We start from the raw sequence: 13,650 nt of genomic DNA on the forward strand, positions 1-13,650 counted from the left end.
TATCAAATACCCCCACACTTAAGCATTTGCTTGTCCTCAAACAAAATTCTCAACTCATAATCAAAATAAATTCTTCTTAACTTATAATCTCTATCGATAATATCTCAAAATAATCCACATGTAATCATACATTGAGAATTCAACTAAAAGAACATTAGAGCTTCAAACATTCCAAGTTGAGCATTTTATCCTGAAAACATAGGTGTCTCCCCTTATCTAAGTAGTTACCTCGATTCGAAATCTTACGGAGTTTAACATTGTCACTAAAGATTCACTCAAATCACTCAAAGTGTTTGTGGACAATGAATGTAGCACTCAGCAGTCAATATGAAAAGTTATTACCATAGGCTTGCATGAAAATCACATCTCCACCACTATAAATTGAGATGATACATCAATCAAAAGGTCTTTAGAGGGTTGTAACGAGGCTTTGTTAGGGGGTGTGGTCACAAGCTGAAAGAAAAAGTTAGAATCGAGATTGAATTGAAAAATTACCTAACTAGAAAAATGACTAGTCATTAATCGCGTACAACAGAGCTTCTTCTCAAAAAATGGAATTTAACTTCTTTGCTCCAAAGATCACTACTAATAATATGTATACATACATACTAATAATATGTATACATACATTTCCTGCGTTCCACCCAATTTGATCTTTCATTACCATTTACTTTATACAATCTTATACATATCTTTACACTGATGCACACATATCATACACTTCTTTTCATACCTTTCAATTCTTTCATAGCACAAATATATTACAATCAGTTCAATAGCATTTTCAGATCAATTAATAATATCTCGATTGGAACACATCATTACCTAAGCAAAACAATTTATAAGAGCCGGGAGATATCACACTATTACACTTTACTTACGGCATGTATAACTAGACTCTTATACTTGCTATGTTAGTCCAAGAATCGACTAAACCATAGCTCTGATACCACTAAATGTAACACCCCTCGCCTGTTTCCTCATCGGAACAGGGTTAGAGGTGTTACCCGACTTAAACTCAGTCAATCACACAAAAACCGTGCTGAAAAATTTCAATTAATTTAAAACCTTTCTTTTCACATGCAATCTATCCCATATATGAGCTTATGAGGTCCAAAACATTAAAACCCTATACATGCCATAGACTCGAAATACTAGGATTTACTTACACCGATAACGTGAGCTCGACAATGTGATAATATCTCCGGCAAACTCCAACCCGAGCAGGTAACTGAAGTCAACAATCTATAAAGCAGAGAAATGTAACAACGGAGTAAGCTTTCATAAGCTTAGTAAGTCCTAAGCAATGCAAACAAATAAACGCAATTATACTTCGATTATTTAATTTCTTAAGAGGCCAAATTCTAGGGATATTGCCATCTGGCCGAATATACACAAGCACATAATGCACGTTCAGCATTCTTATCACACTTAATTTGAATTCATATAACATATTTTTATCAAATACCCTCACATACTTTCACACCCTGACCAGGTGTATCATGATCATAGGTATAGTTTTAACATTTATTCACGTATGCATCACATTACTCCCTTATTATTCACTTCAAATGAAACTCACATATGAGTACATACTGCGTACCTGGCCCACTTTATGTATTAAATGTATTCATTTGACAATCTAGCACGAGGTACCTTAGTCATAGGCTTTTCTCAAATCATCGGCATTTTGCCTACTAGGCTCGAGGCCCGATATCATTTCACCGGCTTTATAGCCTGCTAGGCTCAAAAGCCCGAATAGTATCTTACCGACATTATAGTCTGCTAAGCTCAAAGGCCCGAATAATCAAATCAACAAGCTCCATATAACATATTCATATCAATTGAGTACTAACATCATTCGAACGTATATATAATTATACATCTCAAACACTTTTCTTTCATCTCATTTTCACACTTAACATTTGATAGCTTATGCATAACATTTCACTCACATTCATTTCAAACTTATCATTCGATTATAAAAGCACATTGCATATTTACCAACATGATATACCTGCCATTAGGCCATATAAGCATGATACAATACACTATCATTTCATCTTTAACATTCGGCTAAACCCTTATCTTACAAAGAACACCGAATTCACATAACATATCATTTCATCGGCATTACGCCTGCTAGGCACAAAGGCCCGAATACACATCACCGGCACGAAGCCTGCTAGGCACGAAGGCCCGAATACACATCACTGGCACGAAGCCTGCTAGGCACGAAGGCCCGAATATAATACCAGTGCTAGGCCTGCGGGATTTATCCCAGATATAATACCAGCACGAAGCCTGCGCGATTTAACCCGGATATTTTACCAGCACGAAGCCTGCGGGTCTTTAAGCCCGGATACACATCAAATATCATGCATATTTAATCATATATTAACACATCTCATTCAACATATCACATTTCCATTTCACCATTCAAACTTAACCCATAGTGACCATTCGACTATAAGTCATATGCATAAATTATTTATCGCGCAACTTAGTTCAAGTAGAACCAAAAGGTCACGATCCATCTAATATATACATATTGCTCACTGATTCGCACACAACCTTTCAAATTAGTAATTATAAAATGGTTCCGCACATAGCCCATCCTTATCGATAATTTACAATGGTTTTACCCTTACTCACATATATGTCATAGGCATTTTTACCTATGCTTCTCAATTCACATTCATGATTCAATTCCAATCGATTTAACATGCCTAAGTACATATCGCATACCTAAATAATTTACTTTACGGAACGAATCCACAAATCGTATTAGCCCATAGTCTTATAGCACCACACTTTTAATGGTTTACCTCATCGAAGTTCACATTTAATCACTTTAGTGCCAAGCCATATTCGGCTATCACAAAGGACTAATAATAATAATTTTATACACATCATGGTTTCCTTTAGGTATTTAATAATCACAAATCGTGATATCTCCACCAACACATTTATGGCATAGTTTATTCATTGTAACACTCATTTAGTGCATCAAATTTCCAAATCCAATTCAACTTAAGCATAATAGCAATAATCGGCTTATAGCCTTAAATCATTACATATTCGGCACATTAACTAAATAAAATTTACATTCCCTTTACCATATTAATTTAACTCTTGGGCACATAAAAAGGAATCAAGCTTAAACACTTAAGAACTTACCTCGAATGTTGTCGAATGATTACAATGGCTGTTCAATTACTTTCTCTTTTCTCTTATCCGAATTTGCCCCTCTATGCTCTTGAGCTTAAAATTTAAAGATTTTAAACTAGTCATTATTCGACTATTCAAGCATCACTTTCAAAATATAATATATATATTATATTCAACTTTCACACCTACTGATCATAGTAAGCTTATAAGAAATCAATAAGCAACTCATGAACAAATTTTTGTTAATGTTTACCACATAATCATAATTTCACTGCAAGTTGTCTTCCTGAGCAACAGTCACTAAATCATTTATAACTGGAGCTACGAAACTCCAAATCAAGTACCGTTAATTTTCTCTGAAAATAGACCCATATATATTTTACTCATAAAATTTTCAAGATTTTTGGTTTGGCCAATCAATACCAGATTTTTCTTAAAGTTTCCCTTATTTCACTGCTTGACTAATCTGACCAGTCTTCACTACGAATCAAATTTGTCATTGTAAAGAATTAAAAATATGTTCTCGTTTATTTCATTTGAAACTAGACTCATTAAGGAGTCTAAGATTATAAACTTAATCTTATAACCATTTTTGTACAATTTATAATGATTTTATAAAAACAGAACAAAGGATCTAGAAGTCATTCTGACCCTATCCCACATCACTTCAAATATCTCATCATCGGCAATTCTTTTGCTTACACGGTTTCTTTTATAAGAAACTAGACTCATTAATCTTTAATTACATAATTTATTCAGCTTCTAAATCATCTTCCACAATTTATGGTGATTTTCCAAAATCACGTTACTGCTGCTATCCCAAGCAGATTTATTACCAATTCTCTCTTTCATACATACCTTGCATGCATGTTATTTAAACATGCATATCACAAATCAATCATCACATACCTATAACTTCACTTAAGCATAATCTTCCTTTCATCATTTTAAAGCACAACATTACTCAATATTATCCAAGTTCACATTCGGCCATAATACACACAACATGTTAGCCGATTTTCCCCCCATCTAAGGCACATGCATGCTCATTTGCTTGGCTCAACTTCATCTATTCTCCATTTTTTTATCAAAAGAACATGAAACAACAACCATTTCTCTCATTTCCATTCATGACCGAATGCTCACAACACAACCAAAAATCAAAAATATGCTTCATGGGTTAAGGTAGAAACAAGAAAAACCCATGAACATCAAAATAGAAGCAAAGCACCATGAACTCACCTTGGATTTTCTTCCCCAAGTGACTGAACATTCAAGAGCTCTTTTCCTCTCCTTTTTCTTCTATTTTCGGCTACCATGAACAAGGATGGACAAACTTTTCCCTTCCATCATTTTTTTATTTTTAGTCTTTATTTTATGACATAAAATGACAAATATCAATTAGTACCATAACTTCATGTCTTAAATTATTATTATCTAATGCACAAGTTGCTTCCCACCAACATCATGGCTGCCACTACACATAAAATGGGGAGTTTGACATGCAAATCCTCTCATTTTACACTACAAATTATTTGCCCACTACAATTTGGCCTATAGCATTTTTAGAAATTTTCACATAGGTCCTATTTCATAATTTTACTCTCAAATGACAAAATCAAAGCATGAAATTTTCACACATTCACTTTCACATATAATAAACACAGAGTATAACATTTAATTATTTCTGTGACTCGGTTTTGTGATCCCGAAACCACTTTCTGACTAGGGCCAAATTAGGGCTGTCACATTTTTTGTGTTTTTTTTTGGAGAACAAGTTAAAAAAAACATAGACTAACTATTAAGAACAAGACATAGCTGAGCAGCTATTTCAATTCAAATCTGGAGAAAAATAGGGATCAAATTTAACTTAGGGGATTTCAACAATAATGGGTTAAGGGTTAATATTACGGTTAATACAAAAAATGGGTTGTTAGGCTCAAAGGGGTTCACTGGGGGTTAATTGTGAAGGTAGGCTTTTCATGGCATGAGTGGACTAATCCTAAGTGTCTTATCATTTTGACATATCAAATCAAATGGTGTGGTCTTGACATGCATAATTAAGCAAGTTCTAGAATAACAGTTCAATACTGACGCACTCAAAGCAATAATAAAAGTAAGCATGAAATAATTAATAGATGCTCAAAAGGCTCAAAAATCTCACAAAAATTAAGGCTTTTTGATGTTTAAAACTTGTGAATTCCAACTCAAAGTAATACCTAAACTTTGGGGAAACAACCTAACATTTTAAATTCTTAAAAATCAACTTATCATGCTCAATTCTCTAATGTCTTAAACTTTAAACAATCAATGCATAAATGCCTATGTTTTAATTCAAGATATATCAATCAAAATCATAAATCAATCAAAATTTATCCTAAATATGATATGAGAGCTTTTCAAGAGAACAAGACAGTTATTCAGGGATATTTCTGATAATGAAATGAATACCCCCCACACTTAAGATGTACATTGCCCTAAATGTACAAAGATAGATATACAAAAAAGAATATAAAAATAAGTTAGGGAGAGAAATGAAACTTCCTGAATGATGGATGAATTTCCTTGAACTGGAGTTTTGGAGAATAATCGACGTGAGGGTGGAGGAGGATACTCTGGCGGTGGTAGAGGTTCATTAGTCCATAAGTCCTGTGCCAAAAGAATATTATATCTAGTGGTGGCTATGGTCGTGGTTTACCAGGACATGGCAGTTGTGGAGAACCTTTCCCGGTGGGGTTTTAAGTTCATATGTGATGATGAGCTTCAGAGCTGTTTATAACTGTGATAGCATTAGGAACTATTTTAGAAAATTTATAAGGAAGAATGATTACTCAGTAGGAAATAGCTAGAATTCAAAATTGTTAAATAAAAATTATAAATCCTAATAAAAATAAGATGAAAGAAAAATAAAAGGTAGTCTTAAAATAAAATAAAAGTAAAAACATAAAATATAAAATATAAAATAAAAGTTTTTAAACATCTTCATCGCTAGATAGTTTGTGAGGTGGGGGTGGCGATGAGATGTGGAGCTGCTGATAGATTTGCTGTAGAGTAGCATCAATGTTGTCAAATCATTGAAAACACTGCTGCTCAAATCAAGTGAGGCACTCAGAAATATCCGTATATAAAGCCACCGCATGAACTGGACGAGAGGGTGGTGGTGGCTGAGACGGTGGTTCCTCGTGCTGTGGGGGGACATCATCAATAATGTCCTCGGGTGCCTCCTCCTCAGTAGATTGGTCGAGACGATATTGAGGAGGGTAGGTTCCTCGGTACTTTTCTTTTATCCTTATGCTTAGCATGCTCGAGATGCCTTGTGGAGACATCTGGCTAATGAGAGTCAAGGATGATTCTTGGGCCGCAGTGCGGAGGAGCCCAAAGTGTCGAGCCAACCGAGTAACATAGGGGCCAATTGAGATGACCCCCTTCCTATGTTGCTCCGTCTGGTGCTGAATGGCAAGGACAATGAAACAAGCAAGATTGATGACGTGCTCGTGCGACATACACCATAGAAAGTAGGCGTCGTGAGTGTTGACGACCCCACTGCTTTCTTGCCTTCCTGTAATCGTGTGAGCCAAAATGACGTGAAGGTACCTCAGAGATGGAGGGAGAACCGATGCCTTGGAATGGCTAGGATTATAGGTGTCTGCACTTGGTACTAGTGCGTCCCAGCACCATGAAAGAGAATGATGGATATGGCAGTTGAGAGTTTCTAAGTCATTCTTCTCCTTGAACTCCTCCATATATAAACCCAGTGCCGTACCAAATTCTGGGATGCTGAGCTGGCGGACTAATCCGCCTAGGCAAAATTGCACCGTGCTAGGATCATCGTAGTTCATCATTACGGTCTGAAGATGGAACGTTAAGCATAGTTCCATCGTGAACTCGAGATATGTTGGCTTGATGATCCCAAAGAAAAGCTCCCAAGGGTCGGTGGTTAGGAGGGCCCGAATCGTATCAGCCAACTGAACTTGTCCTACTACAGCCCAGTCGATGTAGTGGCCTACAATTAAAGGTCAAGCCCGGAGTATTTGGAAAAGTTCTTCTTGCGGCCCGATGGGGAATTGCAGGAAAGGGTGGCGAATTTTCATAGTAGGACCCGAGGAAGATGACGTTCCCTTCCTTTTCTTTAAAGTAGGGACAGTAACCTTTTTACCACGTGAAGATGACTTGGTACCTGCAATTGAAAACATATATTTGTCTTGATGAGTAGACGGGGTAAAATGCAACTAAATTCGAGGAGGGAAAATTTCATAAATATGTTCAGCCACAACTACTAAGTTTAACTAAAACAATAAGTTCAATGCATACTTTTGTGGCATTAGCATGGTGATATAAGTAAACATGGCAAAGAATGGAATGCACATACTATATGAATGAACATAAATGTCAACACAAGAGGCATGAATATTTCAACTATCCATGACTATTCACTTCTAACTAATCAAATGGAGTAGAGAAATCTTGTAATGAGTAAGAATTTGAACATGAAAAGATAAGAACTACTCTAGATATGAAATGTGAGTGATAAAGAGATGAAAAGAACATAAAAAAATGCATAGTACTATGATAACTTAACATGAAAAATGAGTGCATTAAAGGGAAAAGAGTAAACAAATGCTGGAAAAGGGAGAATAAGATTAAAAAATGGAGTTGGAGGCGGCACACGGGCGTGGTAGGGAGGGCGTGTGGACTTACAACGGCTAGGGTTAGGTTTTTTTTGAGTGAAGAAGACAATGAATAGTGTAGCCTATTTCTAGATTTTGAGGCACACGACCAGGTAACACGCCCATGTTCCCCAATTTTAGCCCGTGTGATTCGCGAATTTTGAATTTGGGCACGTCTGACAATTGTCCCACGCCTGTGTTCCTTAGGCATGTTTGTGCGCACGGCCGTGTTGCATAGCCGTGTTTGGCGTTGTTTGCTTCTCCCACACCCGTGGATGTATCCCTACGCCCGTGGTAATTTAACAGGTTCAACTACGGTTGCTCGGCACAGGCATGTCGCACGCCTGTGTCAATTTGACAGGTTCGGCCACGGGTTCAAGGCACGGGCTTGTCTCACGCCCGTGCTATTTTGGCAGGTTCGCCCATGGCCATGTCACATGACCGTGGGGATTTGTCGTAGCCCGTGTTGGGGAAATCTTTGCCCTGTTTTCACACGGCCCTAGGCACGCCCGTGTGCTTGGCTGTTTTTGTGTGGTAACATGTATTCAAGAGTTCCGTTAGTTAGTTAGGTGTCAAACACTAAAATTGAAAGAAGTTAATACAGTTAGTGCTCGGTTGCCTCTCAAGAAGCAGTTATTTATAGTCTAAGCTTGACTTACCTCTCCATTAAATGGTCATGGTGGTTCGAGGAGTCTATACTCCTTATTCCTGCTATCATTCTCATCAAAATAAGGTTTCAGATGGGTGTTGTTTACCTTAAAAGTGTCGAACTTAGAATGACTTACCTCGACTGTACCGAATGGGAAAATGCTAATTACCGTAAGAGGGATTTCTTCATTCGGTTTGGTAGTGATAATGTGAGGATCTGCGGTATCTAATAATACCTTAGGTTGATTTGGGAAGGTATTGAGCTCGTTCTGGGGTAGGTTTGGTTTATCGTGTGTTCTTGGTTTATGCATCCGCCATTCATCTAGCTCCTTGATTTATAGCCTTCGATCTATATTAATAGGTCCTCTACTATTGCTTGAGAATGGCTCATGTTCTTCCTTCAGACTCATTTCCTACATAGTAGATTGCACCGTATTGTTAGTTTTAGTAGAATGGTTTAGACGATCACCTTCAATTTCTGATGTTTTGCCAGAATTACGAGTTTGAAGGGTGATTGTTTCGTCTTCCACACGGAGTGTGAGCTCACCTGTGCCAACATCAATAATCGTTTTAGCAGTTGTTAAAAAGGGCCGTCCTAAAATCAAAGGAGTGTTTCTATCCTCCTCCATGTCTAAAACAATGAAGTCAACAGGAAATATAAATTTATCGATTTTAACTAGCACATCTTCAATAATACCCCTAGGAAATCTTATAGTTTTATCTACTAATTGAATGCTCATCCTAGTCTGTTTGGGTTTCCCAAAACCTAAATGTTTAAATATTTTGTAAGGCATGACGTTAATACTAACCCCTAAATTAGCTAATGCATTATTAACATCTAAACTACCAATTAAGCAAGGAATCGTAAAACTCCCTGGATCGTTTAGTTTGTTGGGTAGTTTATTTTGTAGAATAGCTGAGCAAACTGCATTTAGCTCTACATGCGACACCTCGTCCAACTTCGACTTATTTGCTAAAAGCTCTTTTAAAAATTTCATTGCGTTTGGCATCTTTAATAGAGCTTCAATAACTGGTAAGTTTATATGTATTTTTTTTAAGAGTTTAAGGAATTTTCCAAATTGTTCATCTGAGCGGTCTTTCCTTGTCGCATTATGGTATGGCACACGAGGTTTATAATCGACATTCACTGATTTGTTTTTATTACGACCTACCTCGCCTTGATTTCTGCTCACCACAGTTTCTTGCCTCGGTTCTGGCTCAGGCTCAACGAATCCTTCTTCATCTTGAACATTAATCACGTTGAGCTGTTCCCTTGGGTTGGGTTCAGTATTACTTGGCAAGCTACCTTGTGGTCGTTCGGAGATTAGTTTGGAAAGCTGGCCTATCTGAGTTTCGAGCCCTTGGATCGATGCTTATTGATTTTTAAGTGCTGTCTCGGTGTTCTGGAAACGGGTTTCTGACACCGAGATAAATTTAGACAGCATCTCTTCAAGGTTCGATTTCTTTTCCTATTGATAAGGTGGTTGTTGAAAACTTGGAAGATGTTGTGGTCTTTGATTTCCTTGACCGTCCCACGAGAAATTGGGATGGTTCCTCCAACCTGTATTATAAGTGTTACTATATGGGTTATTTTGGGATCTAGAGTTATTGTTACCCATATATTGGACTTGTTCCTCCTCGATGCTAGGGTTGAAGGGTTGATACTCTGTGCATGCTCCTCCTCCATTCGTCTTGCACCTTATTACTGGATGTACCTGAGTAGAACCAAGTAAACCATCAATCTTTTTATTTAGAAGTTCTACCTAGTTTGACAGCATAGTAACCGAATTGATATTATAAACACCTGTTGCTTAGGTTGGCTTAGTCCTCATGACTTGCCACTATAGTTATTCAGTGACATCTTTTCAATAAATTCATAAGCCTTTTCAGGTGTTTTGTTGTTGATGGTTCCCCCGGCTGCTGCATTAACCATTGGCCTAGTCAACGGATTTAAGCCATTATGGAATGTTCGAACTTGCAGCCAAAGCGATAACCCATGGTGAGGGCACTTTCTCAGTAAGTCCTTGTATCTCTCCCATGCATCGTAAAGAGTTTCTAAGTCCATCTGCACAAATGAAGAGATATCATTACGTAATTTGGCCGTTTTAGCCGGCGAAAATTATTTTAACAGAAATTTTTCGGTCATTTGTTCCCAAGTAGTAATTGACCCTCGTGGTAACGAGTTCAACCACTGTTTAGCTTTGTTCCTTAATGAAAAAGGGAATAACCGAAGACGAATGGCATCGTTAGAAATGCCATTAATTTTAAATGTATCACAGAATTCTAGGAAATTTGCCAAGTGAGTGTTTGGATCCTCATCCTGCAGACCATCAAACTGAGCAAATTGCTGTATCATTTGAAAAGTGTTAGGTTTTAGTTCAAAATTATTTGCAGCAACAACAGGCCTAACTATACTTGACTTAGTTCCTATTAAATTAGGTTTAGCATAATCATACATAGTACGAGGAGTAGGATTCTGATTTGCTAGTTCAGCGGGAATCGCAGGAGGTAGCTGATTGTCCTGGTTTTCAGCCATCTCCTCGGTTGGGATTTGACTATCATCCTCTTGCTCGTTCTTTGTGTATCTTAAGCTTCACCTTATTTCTCTTTGGTTTCTGCGAACTATGCGATCGACTTCTTCGTCAAAAAGTAGTGGTCCTAACGGGTTTCTTCTAGTCGTAAACAATAAAAACCTTCCAAGAGAAAGAAAAAAGTAAATTAATAAATAAAGATAAAATAGAATTAACTTGCAAGAAAAATAAATCGAAAAAGTAATAAAAATTGAGCGTTCCTAATATCCTAGTTCCCTAGAAACAGCGCCAAAAACTTGATCGCGATTTTCGTGTGACAGGTTTTAAATATTTATAAAAAATCATTCTTGAAACTAACTATTATCACGATGTAGGAAAGTGTACCTATCGAATAGTAGTATAGTTTTAGCAAGACCAGATTGTCGAACCCAAAGGAACTAAAAGTACTAGTAATGACTGTCTTTTTATTATCTAGCCTACGAATAAGAGGGTTTTGTTTTAACTAACTAATTATCTAAACTAAGAATTCACAGAAAATAGAATTTGGGTATTACTTTTGGAAAACGATTGAATGAAGAGAATACCTAAGGAAGAATCCACCTAGACTTCACTTGTTATTCTGACTCCGAATCGGATGATTTATTCATTTAATTTGTCTCGTAGAGATCCCTAAGTTATGTTATTATCCCTATTCAGGACTAATAACGTCTAATCCCTAGATTGAATAATTGAAACTTTTCTCTAATTAGTACTCTAGGGTTGCATTAACTCGATCTATGGATCCACTTATTAGGTTTCACCCTAATCCGACAAAATCTTGTCACCCTATGTCTAGGCACGCAATCAACCCACTTAATTATGACAAATGTACTCGTAGACATGGTCTATTCCTCCTCTGAATAAGAGTTTATCTTGAATAAGTATCCTGGGATATCAAAACAAGAATTAAGAACACATAATTAAGAACAAGTTAAATATTTATCATACAATTCAGAAAATAATAACAAGATTAGTCTTAGGTTTCATTCCCCTTAGGTATTTAGGGGATTTAGTTCATAACTAAAAAGGAAAACATCTCAGAAGAATAATGAATACAAAACATAAAGAAAACCCAAAACTCCTGAAGGGAAATTGAGGGGAGATCTTCAGTCTTGATGGTGAATCCGGCTTCTGAGATGGATCAATCGGCTTCCCTTGAGCAGTTCCCTGAATCTTTCTGTCTGTGCCCCCTTTCGTCTTCCTTTAGGGCATATTTATAGGCTTTAGAATGCCTAAAAGCCCTCAAAATTAGCCTTTTCTGAATTGGACTCAACTTAGGCTCGGTAGGGGCATACCCGTGTGACACGCCCGTGTGTAATTACTTTAGGCCGTGGTCAAGCCTGTTAAATAGGCACGGGCGTGTGGTCTACCCGTGTGAGTCGTGCTTCGATTCTGCCAAATTGACATGGCCGTATGGTCTGCCCGTATGAGGAAGTCCAGGCCGTGTTGATTTCATACTTTGGCCCATTTTATTCGTTTTTGGCTCGTTTCTCGTTCCTTTCGCTCATCTATGCTCACCTAAGTATAAAACGTGAAATTAAGGCATTAGGAGCATCGAATTCACCAATTCTAAAGAAAAATCATCCATAAAATGCATTAAGCATGTGGTAAAATATGTATAAATTACGATTTATCATTCTTCATTTATTTTCTTCTGACAGTTCTTTTTCTAATTTATGACCAGAAGAAACCCGTCAGGACCACTACTTTTTGAGGGTGAGATCGACTGCACAGTTCGCAAAAACTAAAGAGAAGTAAGGCAAAGCCTAAGATACAAAGAAGAAGAGCAAGAGGACTATACTTCAACCACAACTGATGAGATGCCTGAAAACCAAGAAAATTTGCTACCTCCTGCGATTGCTGCTAATCAAAATCCTACTCCACGTACTATGTATGATTATGCTAAACCTTCTTTAACAGGAATTGAATCGAGCATAGTTAGGCCTACTGTTGCTGCAAATACTTTTGAACTGAAACTTAGTACAATTCAATGATACAATAATTTGTTCAGTTTGATGGTTTGCAGGAAGAAGATCCTAACGCTCACTTGGCAAACTTTTTGGAACAATGTGATACATTTAAAATTAATGGCGTTTCTGATGATGCCATTCGGCTTCGGTTATTCCCTTTTTCATTGAGAAATAAGGCTAAATAATGGTTGAACTCATTACCACGAGGGTCAATCACTACTTTGGAACAAATGACTGAAAAGTTTTTATTAAAATATTTTACGCCGGCTAAAACAGCCAAAATACATAATGATATCTCCTCTTTTGTGTAGATGGATCTAGAAACACTCTATGATGCATGGGAGAGATACAAGGATCAGTTGAGAAGGTACCCTCACCATGGGTTACCACTCTGGCTATAGGTTCAAACATTCCACAATGGCCTGAATCCTTCGACTCGATAGATGATCGATGCAGCCACTGGCAGAACTATCAATAATAAGACACCTGAGGATGCTTATGAATTTATAGAAGAAATGTCACTGAATAATTATCAGTGGAAAGTCATGAGGACAAAGCCAATGAAAACTGCCGGCATTTTTAACGTCGATTCAGTCACCATGCTCTCCAATCAGGTAGAACTTT

General features: G+C 37.2%; 2 non-coding genes across 2 annotated transcripts; one reads left to right on the forward strand and one right to left on the reverse strand.

Annotated features, from left to right (window-relative positions):
* The first annotated feature begins 10,477 nt into the window (after window positions 1-10,477).
* On the forward strand, window positions 10,478-10,584 carry LOC121211827 (small nucleolar RNA R71). Its single transcript, XR_005907045.1, has one exon. It is a non-coding gene; the product is annotated as a small nucleolar RNA R71 (small nucleolar RNA).
* Window positions 10,585-13,305: 2,721 nt separating this feature from the next.
* On the reverse strand, window positions 13,306-13,411 carry LOC121211911 (small nucleolar RNA R71). Its single transcript, XR_005907128.1, has one exon. It is a non-coding gene; the product is annotated as a small nucleolar RNA R71 (small nucleolar RNA).
* Between the last annotated feature and the right edge of the window lie 239 nt (window positions 13,412-13,650).

This window comes from Gossypium hirsutum, chromosome A12 (assembly GCF_007990345.1).
Source record: "Gossypium hirsutum isolate 1008001.06 chromosome A12, Gossypium_hirsutum_v2.1, whole genome shotgun sequence".
Taxonomy (NCBI): Eukaryota; Viridiplantae; Streptophyta; class Magnoliopsida; order Malvales; family Malvaceae; genus Gossypium; species Gossypium hirsutum.